The sequence below is a fragment of the Pipistrellus kuhlii genome, unplaced genomic scaffold (assembly GCF_014108245.1).
Source record: "Pipistrellus kuhlii isolate mPipKuh1 unplaced genomic scaffold, mPipKuh1.p scaffold_m20_p_14, whole genome shotgun sequence".
Taxonomy (NCBI): domain Eukaryota; kingdom Metazoa; phylum Chordata; class Mammalia; order Chiroptera; family Vespertilionidae; genus Pipistrellus; species Pipistrellus kuhlii.
In genome coordinates, this window is record NW_023425449.1 from 6,951,003 (window position 1) to 6,967,890 (window position 16,888).

At 48.4% G+C, this 16,888-nt stretch overlaps 1 protein-coding gene across 1 annotated transcript in view; it reads left to right on the forward strand.

Annotated features, from left to right (window-relative positions):
* The window catches only part of LOC123652333 (translation initiation factor IF-2-like), a 44,519-nt gene that overhangs the window by 26,977 nt on the left and 654 nt on the right, over positions 1 to 16,888 (forward strand). The gene's annotated exons all lie outside the window — the stretch shown is intronic.

Consider the following 16,888-nt stretch of genomic DNA (forward strand, 5'->3'; position numbering starts at 1 on the left):
TTTACTGAACAGTCATAAACTGTCATTGTGATGGAAACGCAGCGGAGTGCAGTGATGACAGCGCAGTGCGGGCCACATTGCAAGGCCTGGCGGGACGGATTTGGCCCGCCGGCCATGTGTTTGACACATGTGCTCTAGCCAATCAGGAATGAGTATGCAAATTAACACAACAAAGATGGCAGGTTAATTTGCATATGCAGGCACAGAGCCAAGAGGCTTGGCTTCTCCGCTGAGGCTGGAGCAAAGGCCTGGGTCCCAGGTGCCGGCAGCCGGGGGAAGGAAGGCCTAGTGCATGAATCTTCACACACGACAGGCCTCTACTGATCACTATAAGGGTCTAAGTTTTTAAAAGTCAAACTAGACTTACCTTTTCCAATTCGGTAAAAGTTTTATCACCAGTAAGGCAAAACGTGGAAGCGCACAGTACCTCGTTACGACGGAGAAAACAACGTGAGGCAGGCGATGTCTTCGAAGACGGTCACAACTCTATCTCCTTCGTGCTGAAGCGGAGTCTGCTTTTCCTCTCCTTGAATCTGCATGGGCCCTGCGACCGATTTAGCCAATAGAAGGTGGCAGAAATAGCGTGCTAGGCCCTCCGAGAGCAGGCATTGAGAAAGCCCCACAACTGCTCTGCACCAAGAAGGGAGCGCCATGCTGCGAGGAAGCCCACGCTCTGTGGAAAGGCCAGTGGGAAAAGCAAGAGGCGTGGCCAGCCCCTGGCTAGTCAGCCATCCCCGCTGAGACGCTGGACACAGGAGTGAAAAGCCCGCCAGGGAGTGCCAGCCCTCGCATGGGCAAGGGATGAGGCGTCGGACATCGCAGAGTCGGCAGTCGCAGCGAATACACGGCTGTTGCTGTACGGCACTAACCATTGGGGTGGCGTTAAAAGTGGCAATCGGCAGCCGAAACACAAAGCCTCACAGCACAAAGCCTCACAGCACAAAGCGGGGTGCTAGGGATAAAAGCATTTCTTATCTTATCTGAGGCATCGTTTGCGTTCTGTTTACTCTCTGACTGGTTTAGAATTTTCTCACCTGGTGCTTGTTTATCCCAGGGGGGTACGAAGGTGGTGGGTTGGTGGGGGGCCTGGGAAAGTCTGCCCCTGGGAGGGATGAGCATTTTACCACTGATATTTTGGGGGAACACTTTGAGCATGAATATAATTAAAAACACAAACTGACTTTTCGTCCATTTTAAAATTCTCTACACACATACACACACACACACAGAGAGAAATTCCCTGCTTGTTGCCCATACCTGGGGCCAGTCGTTCCCTCTGCATCCCTTTCGGTCTGCCACTGGTTTACAGACAGACAGACACACACACACACACACACACACACACACACACACGCGCAGCCAAAGCGAGACCCAGGAGTGATGCCATCTCCACAGCAGAGAGCTGTCTGAACACAACCCAACTGTCACACCGCACAGCTGCAAGCCAGCCTATCAACCATTGGTTGACAAAGACCCAGCCAGGCTCCCCGCCCTGGGCAGACCCAGTGAAGCCAACCATCCTTTAACGCTCAGGGACATTCCCCGTGGGTTGCTATAGTACCCACTGCCAGGCCCACCCCCTGCGGTGGGGAGCGACCTTCCCCATCTGTCAGGGTCCTCCCGTCTGTTTTCCACGGGGCTCGGTGCATCCCTCATCTAACCCCGCAGAAGGGGTCCAGCCTCCAGTGCTATTGTCCCGAAGGACCGCCGGGCAGGCCCACACTTATGCCGACACCAGACACAATACGGCGAGCGCCCCTGCCTCTGCGGATACAGGCAGGTGTGGCCATGGCCCTGCCAGCTGCCCGAAGGCCGCTAAAGGCTGTTGTTTCCTACCGAGCTGCAGGGGGGGCCCACAGGGTGGCTGCTCAGCTCAACCTTCAGACCACGAACAAGTGTTCCAGTCTATTTTGAATCTATCTGCCAATAACGACGGTCTTCTGAGCTTCTGCCGTCGTCTCGTCAGCATGTTGTCAAGTGTCTGAAAAGGACAGAATAATCTTTTATTGGAGTTGCATTTTGGGAGAACAGTCCTTGGTATTCCAGCAAAACCTATCGTCCTAAGAAAGGGAAGAAGGCGGGCCAAAACCGGTTTGGCTCAGTGGATAGAGCATCAGCCTGCAGACTGAAAGGTCCTGGGTTCGATTCCGGTCAAGGGCATGTACCTTAGTTGCGGGCACATCCCCAGTAGGGGGTGTGCAGGAGGCAGCTGATCGATGTTTCTCTTTCATCGATGTTTCTAACTCTCTATCTCTTTCCTTTCCTCTCTGTAAAAAATCAATAAAATATATAAATATTTAGAAAAGAGAAAGAAAGAAAGAAAGAAAGAAAGAAAGAAGGAAAGAAAAGAAAAGAAGGAAGAAGGTGGTCCAATTTGGTCTCCAGAGTGCCTGGAGCAGGAGGAAGCTGGAGGTTTGTGACCTCCACTTTGTGAAATGAAGCAGAAATGGAACTGGGCTGCCTGTTAGCATCTGTGGAAGAGGGGTATAAGTCTACTAGCTTTTGAAGGTCCTGGGACCTTTCTAGGCCCACATTTTAGTTTGTGTAGCCCTATCCCACCTGGTGATGAGGAATAAAACCTGAAAATGAAAAGGCTCTGTGCTGGCGGGGACACCAGGAAGGAGAAGGGGGATGGACCACCTCACAGCGGCCAGGGTATAGGGACAGGAGCCCTCAGAGCTGGGTAATGGATGCTGGATGATGAGGGATCCGTGAGTTTTGCAGACTGAGCGCTTTCTCCAGTTTCTGTAACACCCCGACTTTAAAGGCTGTAGAACACCAGCTTGCACACTGAACACACCGGGTTCAATTCTCGGTCAAGGGCATGTACTTGGATTGGCTGGACGTCCAAGATCAAGGTGTCAGCAGGGCTTGTTTCTCCTGAGGCCTCTCTTTGGCTTGCAGATGGCTGCCTTCTCTCTGTGCCCTCCCCTAGTCTGTGCTGTCGTGTTCTAAGTGTCTCTTCTGGGAAGGATTAGGGCCCACTCAAACTGCTCAGTTTAACTTCATCGCTCCCTCAAGGGCCCTGTCTTCAAATACAGTCACATTCTCTGAGGTCCTAGGGATTAGGCTGCAATGTATGAATTGGGATGGGGGGCGGAGGGAGAGACAATTCAGCCCATAACACTAAGCAATGCTGTGTTGGGAACTTTGCTGTGAGGAGAACAGAGGATTGCGATGGAACTAGAGGTGAATGGGGAGACAGGGAGTCTTGTCTTTATTCTGAATATTTACTGGGCAAGAAACTTCAGCTGCTGAGATCACTGTGAGAATGGCATGTAGAGAAGCTGAGACTGTGGCTGCAGTAGAAAGAGGAGGCATTCAAGTAGCCAAGTCCTCAAGTACATGAAATAGGCTGGGACCAAGAGGTGTTAAATGTGACCAGGGGTGCCCTAGCCGGCTTGGCTCAGTGGATAGAGCGTCAGCCTGCAGACTGAAGGGTCCCAGGTTCGATTCTGGCCAAGGGCACAGGCCTGGGTTTGGGCTCAATCCCCAGTAAGGGGTGTGCAGGAGGCAGCCGATCAATGATTCTGATTCTCATCATTAATGTTTCTAACACTCTCTCTCCTTCTCCCTTCCTCTCTGAACTCATTAAAGAAATATATATATCTGTGTGTGTGTGTGTGTGTGTGTGTGAGAGAGAGAGAGAGAGAGAGAGAGAGAGAGAGAGAGAGAGAGACCTGGAGTCACTAACTGGGGAGTGGTAGGTCTTGCATTTGACCCTGAAATTCTCACTCAGACCCTCTCTATCCCACCAACCACATTTCAATACCTGTTCTTGGGAGCAGTAATAACCCTAACAATTCCTCAGGAGGGGAGAAGAGGACAGGTGCTCTCATGTGGAGTTACAGCTGTCCTGGAGGCCTATCCCCACGGCACTCGGGGGGGGTGAGGGACGGGGTGGTGGTTCCTGGAAGGGGAAGGAAGAGAAATAGATGAGGCTCTGTGTGACAAGAAAGGGATGGACAGAAACACCCCCGGGAAGCTCAGTCCGAAAGGGGTTCACGTTCTGAACCTGAAACCCGGCCTTGGCCTATTTATCTGAACTGCGCTTGGCTTCCGGTCACCGCCAGGTTCAGACTTTTCACATGTGGACTGCTAACCTCTTTCCCCAGCGCCAAGACTCACGTGACTGTACGGCTTCATGATTTTGCTTCTACAAACTCTCTTATCACAGCACTTACGTGTCGGAGCCCAGATGTTAAACAAATCAATCAATAAATAAACCTTGGCGTCACATTTTGTACAGACAAATTTAATGGACAGACACAGTCTCCTAGCTGCCCCACAGCCCTTGAATCATGGGATCTTTGCCTGCAGACCCTCCCTTCTTCTCTTCCTTTTTGTAACAGCTTTATTGAGATATAATTCACATGCCATACGGTCCCATTTAAAGTGTCCCATTCGTTGGTTTTTCTTGTCTTCATAGAATTTTAAACACTTCCTCAAAGCTGCGGTTTTCACTTGAGTAGACAGGCCAATTTCCCAGTGTCAGAATGGCTGTCAGTCCTGGCCATTTCCAAACCTGAAAGGGCTACCTGAGGGCTGGGGCAGACCCGACTGTGACTTTCCTGGTGCCTAGTGAGCAGCTGACGAACTGCCCAGGTTCACGGGTAAAAACCTCTCAGTGCCTGTTATGTGGGTGACTGTTACAGAATGAATGAACACAGAATTGAGAGAGCAGGTTTTGTCGAAACCGGTTTGGCTCAGTGGATAGAGCATCAGCCTGCGGACTGAAGGGTCCCAGGTTCGATTCCGGTCAAGGGCATGTACCTGGGTTGTGAACACATCTCCAGTGGGAGGTGTGCAAGAGGCAGCTGATTGATGATTCTCTCTCATAGATGTTTCTAACTCTCCATCCTTCCTTTCTGTAAAAAAAAAAAAAAAAAAAAAAAAAAAAAAAAAAAAAAAAATCTATTTTAAAAAGAGAGAGAGAGAGAGAGAGAGAGCAGGTTTTACCACAGTGAGGGATGGACACTCTACTTGATACCCAGACAATGGTGTCTCCATATTTTTTAAGTATTATATTTAATACATATGTGTGTGTGTATTGATTTCAGAGAGAGGGAGGGAGAGGGAGCGATGGAAACATCAATGATCATCAATTGGTTGCCTCCTGCGTGCCCCCTACTGACCATCGAACACGCAGCCCAGGCCTGTGCCCTGACTGGGAATCGAACCGTGACCTCCTGGTCCCTGGGTTGACACTCAACCCCTGAGCCACACTCGCTGGGAGGTGCCTCAGTATTTTTAATCCAAATGGCAGAACACCAAATCCCTCCTATTTGTTGTTTCACGTCTTCTCACCAGCCCTCCCCCGACATGCTCCATTTCATTATCCTCTGAAGTGTTTGTTTTGAAACCACGTATGTCCTCCTTCCTCTCATGGAAACCACCTGTAGCAGCCACCACTAGGGCTGGTACAAACATTTGTTTTTGATAACAGTGTATTCTGAAAGTCTGTGGTTTCCACTTCTATTTTTGTCCCTTACTGTTGTAACATTCTGATCTCTTTATATCTTTTACGGGTAAGTTTTGCTTTTCCCAGGCATTCTGCCCTCTGCTCAATGTGTTGGCTTCATAACTGTGACAAGACTACTGCACGTTTCCGGTGTCATCATCATCTCCAGAAAACGTCTTAGGAAAGACATCTAGGTACTAAGAGGCCAACAACTACAGCATATTTTTAATCTTGTATTGATTATATACAATCATCCCCAAACGCTAGAAACTATGTCAAGAGAATATCTTTCTGAAATGCTGGCCTACAAACACAGACTAGCACAATGAAATAAAGCATTCAGTCCCAGTGAGAAAATGTCCCCTTGATTAGTCAGGGCTCTCCAAGAAACACATGAAATGAACCATCACACTCCTCTTAAGTTTTATTTTGTCTTTGAACTCCAGGAGTCACCTCACACAGAATTTTTCCAGCCAACTTTTTGTTTATTCAATGGAAAGTTTTACAATCAGTGCCATTGTCCAATGACTTACATTATTAAAATGTTTTTATTTGATGTTAGAGGGAGAGGAAGGGAGAGGGAGAGAAAGAGAGAGACACACCTATGGGTTGCCTCCTATATGCACCCCGAGCCAGGGACCAAACACACAACCTGGGCATGTGCCCTGACTGGGAATTGAACCACCAACCTTTTGGTGCATGGGATGACCCTCAGCCAACTGAGCCACACTGGCCAGGATCAATGACTTACATTTTCTATAGTCATATGTAGTGGCCAGTATTATGGTAGGGAAAAGTCCTAGACTAGAATTTAATAGTTTATATTATTTAAATCGGTCCTCACAGCAGTCCATTGAATAAAGTCAGGGCAACCATTAATATTCCATTTTAGAAATCAGAAAACTAAGTTGTCCTGGCTAGAAGTAATAAAACTTGTATTGAAAAAGTACACGATTTAGCCCTTGCTGGTGTCACTCAGTTGGTTTAGTCTTTGTCTTGGGCAACGAAAAGCTGCAGGTTCGGTTCCTGGTCAGGGCACATGCCTGGGTTGTAGGCTCGATCCCTGGTTGGGGGGCATGCACGAGGCAGCCGATCAACGTGTCACATCGGTGTTTCTCTTTCTCTCTTCCTCTCCCTTCCTCTCTCTCTCTAAAAGATCACTAAAACATATTTTTTAAAAAATACATAATTTGAATTCTAGTCTAGGATTTTTCCTTACCATAATATTGGCCATTACATATGACTATGATTTTTTCCCTCTTATAATAATGACTATGATTCTCCAACTTCAGATGAAACAGAATCATTTAGAGGGCTTATTATAGCATAGATCACTGGGCCCTACCCCCAGCATTTCTGATTTAGTAGATTCGGGGTGGGGCCCAATAATATTCGCACTCACACCCATGCTCCAACATTTTCTCCCTTGTCTTCCCCTTTTCAGCTTTCCTTGCAGCTAGGGATGGTCATGTGACATAATTCCAACCAATGAGATGTAAACAGAGTATGGCGGCAAAAATCTATTCTTTCCCAGAGATGATGGAGAAATGTGACTCAACCCTTCCTCCTTCTTCCTGCCTAGAACTTACATGTACTTCCTGCACATGGGAACTTAAAAGTAGGGCAACCATCATACGACCAACACAGTAAAACTGGAAGGAATGAAAGGTAGGAAGACTGGATCTCTCACAGCCCAGGGGGTTGCTTACCTCCAAACTTCTTCTTGTGTGAGAAAAGTAAGTCTCTATTGAAGCCACTATAGTCAGGTTCTCTGCCACTCATAACCAAACGCATTTCCACCTGATACAGAGGAGAGTCTGGGGGACTGTTGGGGAGATGGCAGTTAACAAGCATTTGTGAGGCCCTACCATAATCCTGGCCATTCCATATGACTATGATTTTCCCCTCTCTTAATAATGGCTATGATTCTCCAACTTCAGACCAAGTTCTGTAGCTGACATGGTGCCAGGAGAGTGACACAGGGTTCCCCACCGCCAAGGCGTTCATCGTCAAGGTGGAAGGGCCACCATATAAGTACACAGTAATACACGGCGATAAGCAGAGGGGTCTAAGCAAAATGCTGTGGAAACCCAGAGAAGGCACCCTCCCTAGGGAGGCCAAGGGATGACCCCAGGAGGTAACATTTGAGCAAGGTCCCGGGGAAGAACAAAGCGCTGTCAGGTAGAGAAGAGGGAAAAAGCTTTCTGCACTCTGTCCCTTCTCCTCCCTGCCCTCAGGGGCTAGTGGCTGGCGGTGTGTGTGTGTGTGTGTGTGTGTGTGTGAGCCAAGGGCTGTAGTAGGGCTTCTACTCTTACAACAGAGGATTCCCAAGCCCAAGCTGCCAGCAGAGTCAACAGCTCTGGCGGAAACCGAGGTCCAAAGAACCAGGAGGGACATGGTGAGGGCTGGCCCATGATCCTGACAGCAGGTCCAGGGAGCCAGAAATCTGGGGCCAGAAGACAAGAGCCAGAGCCCAGAAGGCACATGGGGCAGGGTGGGCGCCTGAGGAGGTGCGTGAAGGTGCTTCTCACGCAGGTAAAAAACCCAGTGCCCTCAACACCCCGCGTCCTTATCCCTTCTCATTCCATTCCGTTTCCACCCTCAGCCCCCATCCTGTCAGGTGTGAAATCCAATCTCAGTCCTTCCTGGGGCTTCCCCCTGCACTCACGGCTGTGCTAAACGCCTGGTGTGATGCTCAGCTCAGAGAGCCCCTCGGTCCTCTGCTGCTGCTTCTGTGACACAGGGACCCGGCTCCCGTCTCTCCAGTGTATCCTGGGTATTTCTACCCAGTGCCTGGTACATCCTCTGGTGCATCCAGAGAGCAGGACACAGGGCCCTGCTGCTGGTGGGCTCAGAAACCTGTTTCCCTTCCCAGGCTGAGGTATCTCTCCTTGGTTTGGGGGAAATCCCTCCTTCTAGACCCGATTCTACCGGAGACACAGCCTCTAACCGTAAGCACGCTTCCGCTCAACCACATTAGGAATTGGGACATATGAGCCAGCAAGGGAAGTGTCTCCAGGCCAACCCTGCTATCCACCTGATAGATAGGAGGGGGGAAGAGCAAGTTGTGAAGAGCCTGTTGCTGACCGTAGAAATAAGCTGTACAAAAAAGATCTTTTTAACATTAAAGCACCGTGTGGAACAGTGAAAGGAGAGTATTTAACCTCTGAGGTTAGCTTTGTAGTGTACTCCCCTCCAATCCCTCCAAATACTACACTCTAGGAAAGGAAGCCTGCTTCCCATTACACTCGATTCTGTAGCCCAAAGGCAAAACAGCTCAGTGTAACTCCCCACGCTCGCTGAGCCGTTGGGATCCTGGGCTGGACTCGGAGGGGGAGTGTCCCGGTGCTATGGGGGACCAGAGGGAGGAGCTGCGAAGTTTGGCCAGCTTTTTGGAAGGCTTTGTGGAGACAGGGCTGCCTGTGTGGCATCTTTAAGCAGATGTGGAAGGGGCCCGAGCCTCAGGCTGAGGACCTGCAGGTTAAAGGCGGGAGGCAGGAAGGCACAGGGTGCGTTCGGGGTGTGGCTACATTATATTGTTTGGGAAGGAAAGGCGGTGTCAGAGCTGGGAGAATCTTCTAGGTGACGTCACGGAGCAGAGGTGAAAGGCGTAGGGTCTGTCTGGACAGACCTGTCCGGTGACCTGCCGCCTGGGCTGACCCACAGCCTTTCCCCATGGGCTCCCCTGGCTGGAAGAGCGGCCTCTCTTCAAAGGCAGGGGATGTCAGATTCCCACTCACCAGCCTCTCTTGCATTTAACGCATGGCAGTGTGATCCCACGCTGGCCAAAGGCAGTCCACAGGGTACTTCTGGAAAGAGTTTTCTCCCTAAAAATAAAAAAATAAAATAAAAAAATAAAATAAAAAAATAAAATAAAAAAATAAAATAAAATAATAAAAAGCCTCGAAAGCCAGAACTTCCTTTTGCCTTTGAGCACAGTTGTAGGACAGTCAGAGCTCTGGGGCTATGACAGCCATACTGTAACACGAGGACACGAGCTGAGGATGGCCGAGGAGGAAGACAGAAGGCCAGCTCGTCCCTGAAGGCGTCATCCAGCGCCACACATGCCCTCCATGACTGGAATTTTCTGTTACATGAAATACACTTTTCTTACCGTGTAAGCCACTGTGATTTGCTAAATTCCTGGGTTAACATCAGTCCAGCCCCTACCCATGCACGGATTTCGTGCGCCAGGCCTCCAGTTCAACCATAAAGAGGAATGAAGTCCTGACACATGCTACAGCATGGATAAGCCATAAAAATTTTATGCTAAGTGAAAGAAGGTCATATATGTTATGATTTCACTTACGTGAAATGTACAGATTAGCTAAATCTGTAAGGACAGAAAGTAGATGAATATATTAGCTAACAGGTATGGATGGGGTTTCTCTCTGGGATGATGATAATGTTCTGAAATTGATTGTGGTATGGCTATCGCAGCCTCACAACTCTGTGAGTATTCTAAACACCACTGACTTGTATACTTTGAATGGTAAGTTGTAGGGTGATGGAATTATATCTCAATCAAGCTGTGATTAAGAAAACAAACTCTAGTTTCTTCCGAGCTCAGATATGCTGTGACTTTCAAATAAGTCATTTTTCAATTAAGAGACACATTTCACACCCCACAAGGGTAATTATTTTTAGCTTTCATTACTTGCCTACATTGGAAGCTGATATACTGAGAGTTCTCCAATGAGAACTGGCGTTCGTATAGACCAGAGGAGCAAGGCTGCTCACAGCTATGCGCATGAAGGCCAGACAGGAGGGAGCGTCTCAAAGGCCACGAGCATGAGGAGGGGAGGGGAAACAGCTGGACTGCCAACAGCTCCTCGCGGCCCGGGATGGTTTCTGTCTGGTTCTCTTTTGTCCTCCCAGCGCCCAACACAATGCCCGCCTTCAGTCTGTGGGAATGAATAATGAATGGACAAGTGGTGAAACCGATGGACCGCGGATCAACCAGGAAAAATGATGAGACGCCTTCACTCAGCCAATAAACCATTTTACCGGCCAGCACAGCCGGCCCGTGCTTTGATGCTAACCGTCCCTGGGGATCTGGGTGCCTTGCTTACTTAGAGGAAAAGCTTTACTCCGTATTGGCTTTCTCAGAGCCGTGGCTGACGTGCGCTTCGGTGTCTGTGGGATGTGATGCGCGGAGGAGAGGGTTGGTCTCCAGAGCAAAAGCATCGTCCAGTGTGGCCTGGCCGTGCTGGGAGCACTGAGGGCCTGTGGGACAGACCGCGGGGAGGCCAGCTTTGCTGCAAGGCAAAGGCAGAGCATTCCGAAGGCACTCTGATGGTGTGTGGCCCTGGCACTGTGAGGGACTGGGATGGGGACGGGAGCCCCCAGCCTCGGGAAGCAGCTGCTCTCTGGGTTTCCATTTGGAAAAAGTCCTGGGGAAGGACTTGTGACTTCGGCCCACGTTGGCATCGTGGCAAACCGGGGCCACGGCAGCTGCGATGGCAGGGGAGCACCATCCAAGGGGAGGACTCTCTACTTCCTACTCTGAAATAGCCACATGATAGGATATTAAGACACTCCCTCTCTTTCATTAAACTTAAAAAAATAAAATCTTCCCTAGCTCGTTTGGCTCAATGGATAGAGCATGGGCCTGAAGGGTCCCGGGTTCAGTTCAGGTCAAGGGCACATCCCCAGGTTGCAGGCTCGATCCCCAGTGTGGGGCGTGCGGGAGGCAGCCGCTCGACGATTCTCTGTCATCATTGATGTTTCTATCTCTCTCTCCCCGTCTCTCTCCTTCTCTGAAGTCAATAAAAACATATAAAAATAAATAAATGAAATGTAAAAATAATAATTAATAATAATAAAAATCCTTGCCATCCATAGACCTCTGATGAGAACCCCTCTGAAGGACACAGCAGTAACAGCCGTGTCACTGAGGGCTGGATGTTGGGATCTGGACTGCCCAGAGCAAGAGCTGCTTCTTCAGCCCAGGCCTGGATATTTCCACTTCGAAAACCAACCTGGCTGAGAAGAGACTTCCTCATGACAGGGAGAAACACGATTAGTTAAGAGAAGATCTAGAACACACGGTGTCGTGTAGCCGCTGCAGTGGAGGAGCTCCAGGTTTTTCTGCTCATGCTCAGACAGCCAGGCCTCCCGGCCCGCAGACTTGGCAGCAGGGCCAGGCGCAGCCTCCTCCAGGAAGGGACTCCGCGTCACCTTCCATTTCCCTTTCTCTATCTCTCGTCACTTTCTTGGACAACATGGCTTGGAGCTAAACAGCATAAACTCCAAACTTCAAAAGCCTCCATAAAACAATTACTGAGAGAACGGTATGTACCTCGTAAAGTCTCCTCATCCCTCCTCCGCTCATTTCTTCCAAAACAGACATCGGAAAAGCCAGCAAGTCAACAAAGGAACAGATAAACAGGAACAGCCAGTAACACCAGCCCGTTTTTACTAAAAAAAAATATCTCCCAGTCTCTCGCCCCTTGTATTTGTATAAACACCTGAAGGTATGTTGGCTACGACTTTTGATGATTCTGCCTTGGATGCTGTTTGTTGTAGATCATAAATCTGAACGCCAGGCCCCGTAGTTCTCCCGGGGGCGGTTCGAAGGACGCCCCGGGGTAGACTTTGGAGCTGGGCAGAGTGAGGCCGGACCCTGGCTCCACCTTCACCAGCTGTGTACATGGGTAAGGTGGACAGCCGATGACCTCATCTTTCTGATCTTCATCTGTAAAACGGGAAAGATAATACTTACCTCACCTTTGCAATGGATCTAAGAACACGGTGTATATGAGTAAATAAAAATCTAGACTGATCCACCCTCTCTACGCCCTTCTCCTCAGACAACCAACTTTGTTTCTTATCCCTCTCGTTTCTTTATACAAATATAAGCAAATTATATATATATATTAGTGTGGATTTTTTTTCCTTCCTTGTTTACGCAGACAGAGCAAACAGCCGCTCAGTACTTTGTTTCACGTAATCTACCTTGGAATCTCTCCATATCAAGCACCAGGAGAGCTTCCTCATTTTTTTTTTATTTTTTTTTAAACAGCAGCACAAGATTCCATTGTGTGGCTGTAGCCCAGTTTATTTAACCACCCCAAATTATGAGACACTTGGATTCTTTCCAGATTCCTTTCCATAACAAATGAAGCTGCAGTGTCATTTTGCATGTGTGTACATATAGCAAAGGGTTTGTGCACTGGTGATATTTTTAAAGCAACTTTATTGAGATATGATGGACTGCATTTGTAATTTTGATAGTTTTTTTTTTTTTTTCCAAGTTGCCTCTAATGGGGTTGTGCCATTTTGTATTCCGCAACAATATATAAGGACATGCATTGAACTCCTAGAAATGGATACTTCCAAAGGACAGCCCAGAGAGGACTTTGACTTTATTGCTTTAAAAATTACTATATATTAACAAAAATTTTAAAAATACTTCTTTTTAAAAATATATATTTTGATTTTAGAGAGGACGGGAGAGGGAGAGAGAGATAGAAACATTGATGATGAGAGAGAATCATTGATTGACTGCCTCCTGCATGCCCCCCACTGGGGATCGAGCCTGCAACTCAGGCATATGCCCTTGGCCAGAATTGAACCCGGGACCCTTCGTCTATAGGCTGACACTGTACCCACTGAACAAACCAGCTAGGGCAAAAGAAAGAAAAAATTATTTCCTGATTTGAGAGAGAGAGAAACATCAATTCCACTTATTGATACATTCATTGGTTGATCTTTGTACGTGCCCTGATAGGGGATCGAACCCATAACCTTGGCGTATCAGGATGATGCTCTAACAACTGAGCTACCCAGCCGGAGCATGTTAACATTTTTACATGTGGATGTATCTTACAGTAAAACATTTCAAAGCGGCAGAAATACGTGGTAAGAATGTAAAGATCTCGTTGATCAATGCTGTTTGTTTCCCTGCAACCAATCCCAGCCCTCCCCGTTGGGCGTGTCAATCACCGTTGCCAAATCCATCCTCAGTCCCCATCGTCCTTGAGATCTGAGATCTCCAAAGGCATATTTCCCAAGTCTCTCTCTTCCGTTGGCTTCCACTGAGACAAGCTAACAAGCCAGGACAAGTGGAACAGGGAAACCGAGGCAGATAGTGTGGTGGCCAAACAGTTGACAGCCACCTAGTGAAGCGCAAAATCCTGTCTTCCCTAACCCGGGACAGTGAAGAGAAAGTGGTTCACCCTTTTCTTCCCCACTGAGAGGGTCAATAGCTTAAAACACCCTACTCGGAGAGATGCTAGAAGGTAACAATAATAGTGTCATTGGTGCCAATCGCAGCCCAGAGTGGATGAAGGCGGGGGAATAGATCTCATTTCGGGGCATCCGCACAACGCTGATGACTGTTCTATTGAGCTCCTCCCCTAAGACCTCCCTCAAACCCCAGCCTCAGAGCCCTCAGGAAGGACCAGCGCACATTCTCCTGGTGCCCCCTCTGGGGAGCATGCCTGCGCCTTTCCGCCCCCTCTCCTTCCTGGGTACCTCGCCTCGGCCTTGCCCCCTCCTAAGTCCGAGGGCCCTTCTTTGCTTCCCTAACTTGTGTCCTGAGCCTACGAAGCCCGCGGCTCGCTTGTGCCGCCGCTGTAACTTCCTCAGCTTTCTCTTATCGCTGGAGTTCTTGGCTCTGAAGTCTTCCTTTGCCAAACTCAAGAACCGAGGTCCAATTTCACAACCAACACCGCATACACATTCATCTGGTTCTCCTGTATTCCTCTGATCCTTCACCATCTTCTCTGGCTTCTCTCGCCTTGAAAAACAGGCAATATGCATGTATGTATGTATGTATTTAAAAATACCTTAAAGTTTTTTTTTTAATCCTCACCCAAAGATATATATATATATATATATATATATATATATATATATATATATACACAATATATATATAGTTATATATATAGTTATATATATAGTTATATAGTTATATAGTTATATACAGTTATATATAGTTATATAAATATATATGTATATATTTTATAGGTTTTTAGAGAGGAAGAGAGAGAGAAATATCGATTGGTTGTCTCCTATACACGTCTGACCAGGGATCGAACCCACAACCTTGGTATGCGCCCTGAACCACGGATTGAGCCCACAGCCTTTTTCTGTACTCAATTCCGGTCAAGGGCACATCCACTGAGCCACCGGGCCAGGACAGGCAATATTTATTGAATGCTGAAGAACAATAAAACCCCAAACCACAAGGGACTGAAGGTCTTGGGGTGTGGCAGGTTGTGAGAAAAGGTAGCTGCAATCACGTCTCCCTCAGTGTATTATAGATTGCTCGGGCAGCCACAACAAAATACCGCAGGCTTCAACAAACAGAAATCTTTTTCTCCTGGTTCTGGAGGGGTTAAGTCCTAGACCGAGGTGTTGGCGAGACTGGTTTCTTCTCGGGCCTCCCCTGCTCCTTGGCTGCTGGATGGGCCGCCTTCGAGGCCACGTGGCGTGCTCCCTCCTCCCTCCGTGTGTGTCTGAGTCCTCACCCCTCCTCCCATAAAGCACCGTCCTGTTGGGCGGTGCTCACCTTGCTGGGAAGGCCAACCAAGTCCTACTGTAAAGGAGCTGCTTTCTGTTCTGAGCTGAACTGTCCCCATCCTTCCGATGCGAGTGTGGACGTCCTAACGCCTGGCACGTCAGAAGGCAGCTATGTACAGGGATGGGGCCTTTAAGGAGGTAGTTTAGTTAAAAGGAGGTCCTTAGAGTGGGTCCTAATCCAACATGACTTGTGTCTTTTTAAAAAATATATATATATATATATTTTTTTTATTGATTTTTTTACAGAGAGGAAGAGAGAGGGATAGAGAGTTAGAAACATCGATAAGAGAGAATCATCAATCAGCTGCCTCCTGCACACACACCCCCCTTCCCACTGGGGATGTGCCCGCAACCCAGGTACATGCCCTAGACTGGAATCGAACTCGGGACCTTTCAGTCCGCAGGCTGACGGTCCATCCACTGAGCCAAACCGGTTTTGGCATGACTTGTGTCTTTATAGGTGACTGACGTACAGGGAGGGAAGGGAACATGAAGACACAAATTATATCAGGAGGTGATGGTGTGGGAGTTCAGAATGTCAAAAATATGTGGGTTGTTGTGAATGAAAGGTAACTTTAGAACTGAGACAATGGGGGGGCGGGGGAGTAATTTTAGCTTCGAGCTCAAGAGAAACTTTTGCCCCTTGAGCTTAAATTAGGGACCTTGCCCGTAATAAATGATGGGAGGGAACCTTTATATATATATATATATATATATATATATATATATATATATATGGATTAGGCCTCTTTATTTTTATTTATTTATTTATTTATTTATTTATTTTAAATATATTTTATTGATTTTTTACAGAGAGGAAGGGAGAGAGATAGAGAGCCAGAAACATCGATGAGAGAGAAACATCGACCAGCTGCCTCTTGCACACCCCCTACCGGGGATGTGCCCACAACCAAGGTACATGCCCTTGACCGGAATCGAACCTGGGACCTTTCAGTCCGCAGACCGACGCTCTACCACTGAGCCAAACCGGTTTCGGCTTGGCCTCTTTATTTTATTATTTTTAAATTTATTTAAATTTTATTGATTTTTTTTATAGAGAGGAAAGGAGAGGAATGAGAGCAAGAAACATCAATGAAAGAGAAACATTGACCAGCTGCCTGCTGGCAACCAATGTACATGCCCTTGACCAGAATCGAACCTGGGGCCCTTTAGTCTGCAGGCTGACGCTCTAGCCACTGAGCCAAACCGGTCAGGAGAGAACCTTTTTTTAAAAAAAAATGTTTACCCGAGGATATATTGACTTTTAGAAAGAGTGGAAGGGAGGGAGGAGCGGGAGGGAAAGCATTGAGGTGGGAGAGACACGGGATGGGTCGCCTCTCACAGGAGCCACGACCCCCAGCCGATGATGACAGGGATCACGCCTGCCACCGAGGCCCTTGACCAGGAATTGAACCTGTGATGACCCTTTGGTCTGAGGCCCAGTGCTCTAATTACTGAGCCAAACCGGCCAGGGCGAGATAACCTTTTTGACCTCTCTGTAGCGCAGGGCCAACGACTAATTCCTGAACTTGTGCTCTCCGTCCGGGCAGTGACCTCCTGGAGCCCAGGATGCCTTCCCCCAGGTCCCAGCTCAGAGTGTTCTAGAAACCTGGCGTAGGTGTTGGGAATGGCACCGGGTATTAGAGCCAGGGGGTCAGACGGGGCCTGGGTTCACAGCCTCTGGACCTCCAGGTCTGGGAAGGCGGAGGAAGAGGAAGAGGAAGAGGAAGAGGAAGGCAGAGCACACGGGGTCCCCCATCCCCAGGGCTTTGAGGGCAGAGGTTTCAGGGGCGGCTCCAGGGGGAGAGCTCGGTAGAAGATGCAGCAGGTTTCCAGGTGTGTCCTCTCAGGGTTGGTTGGCCAGCCCCGGGGCAGGGGGCCATTATTCCATGCAGC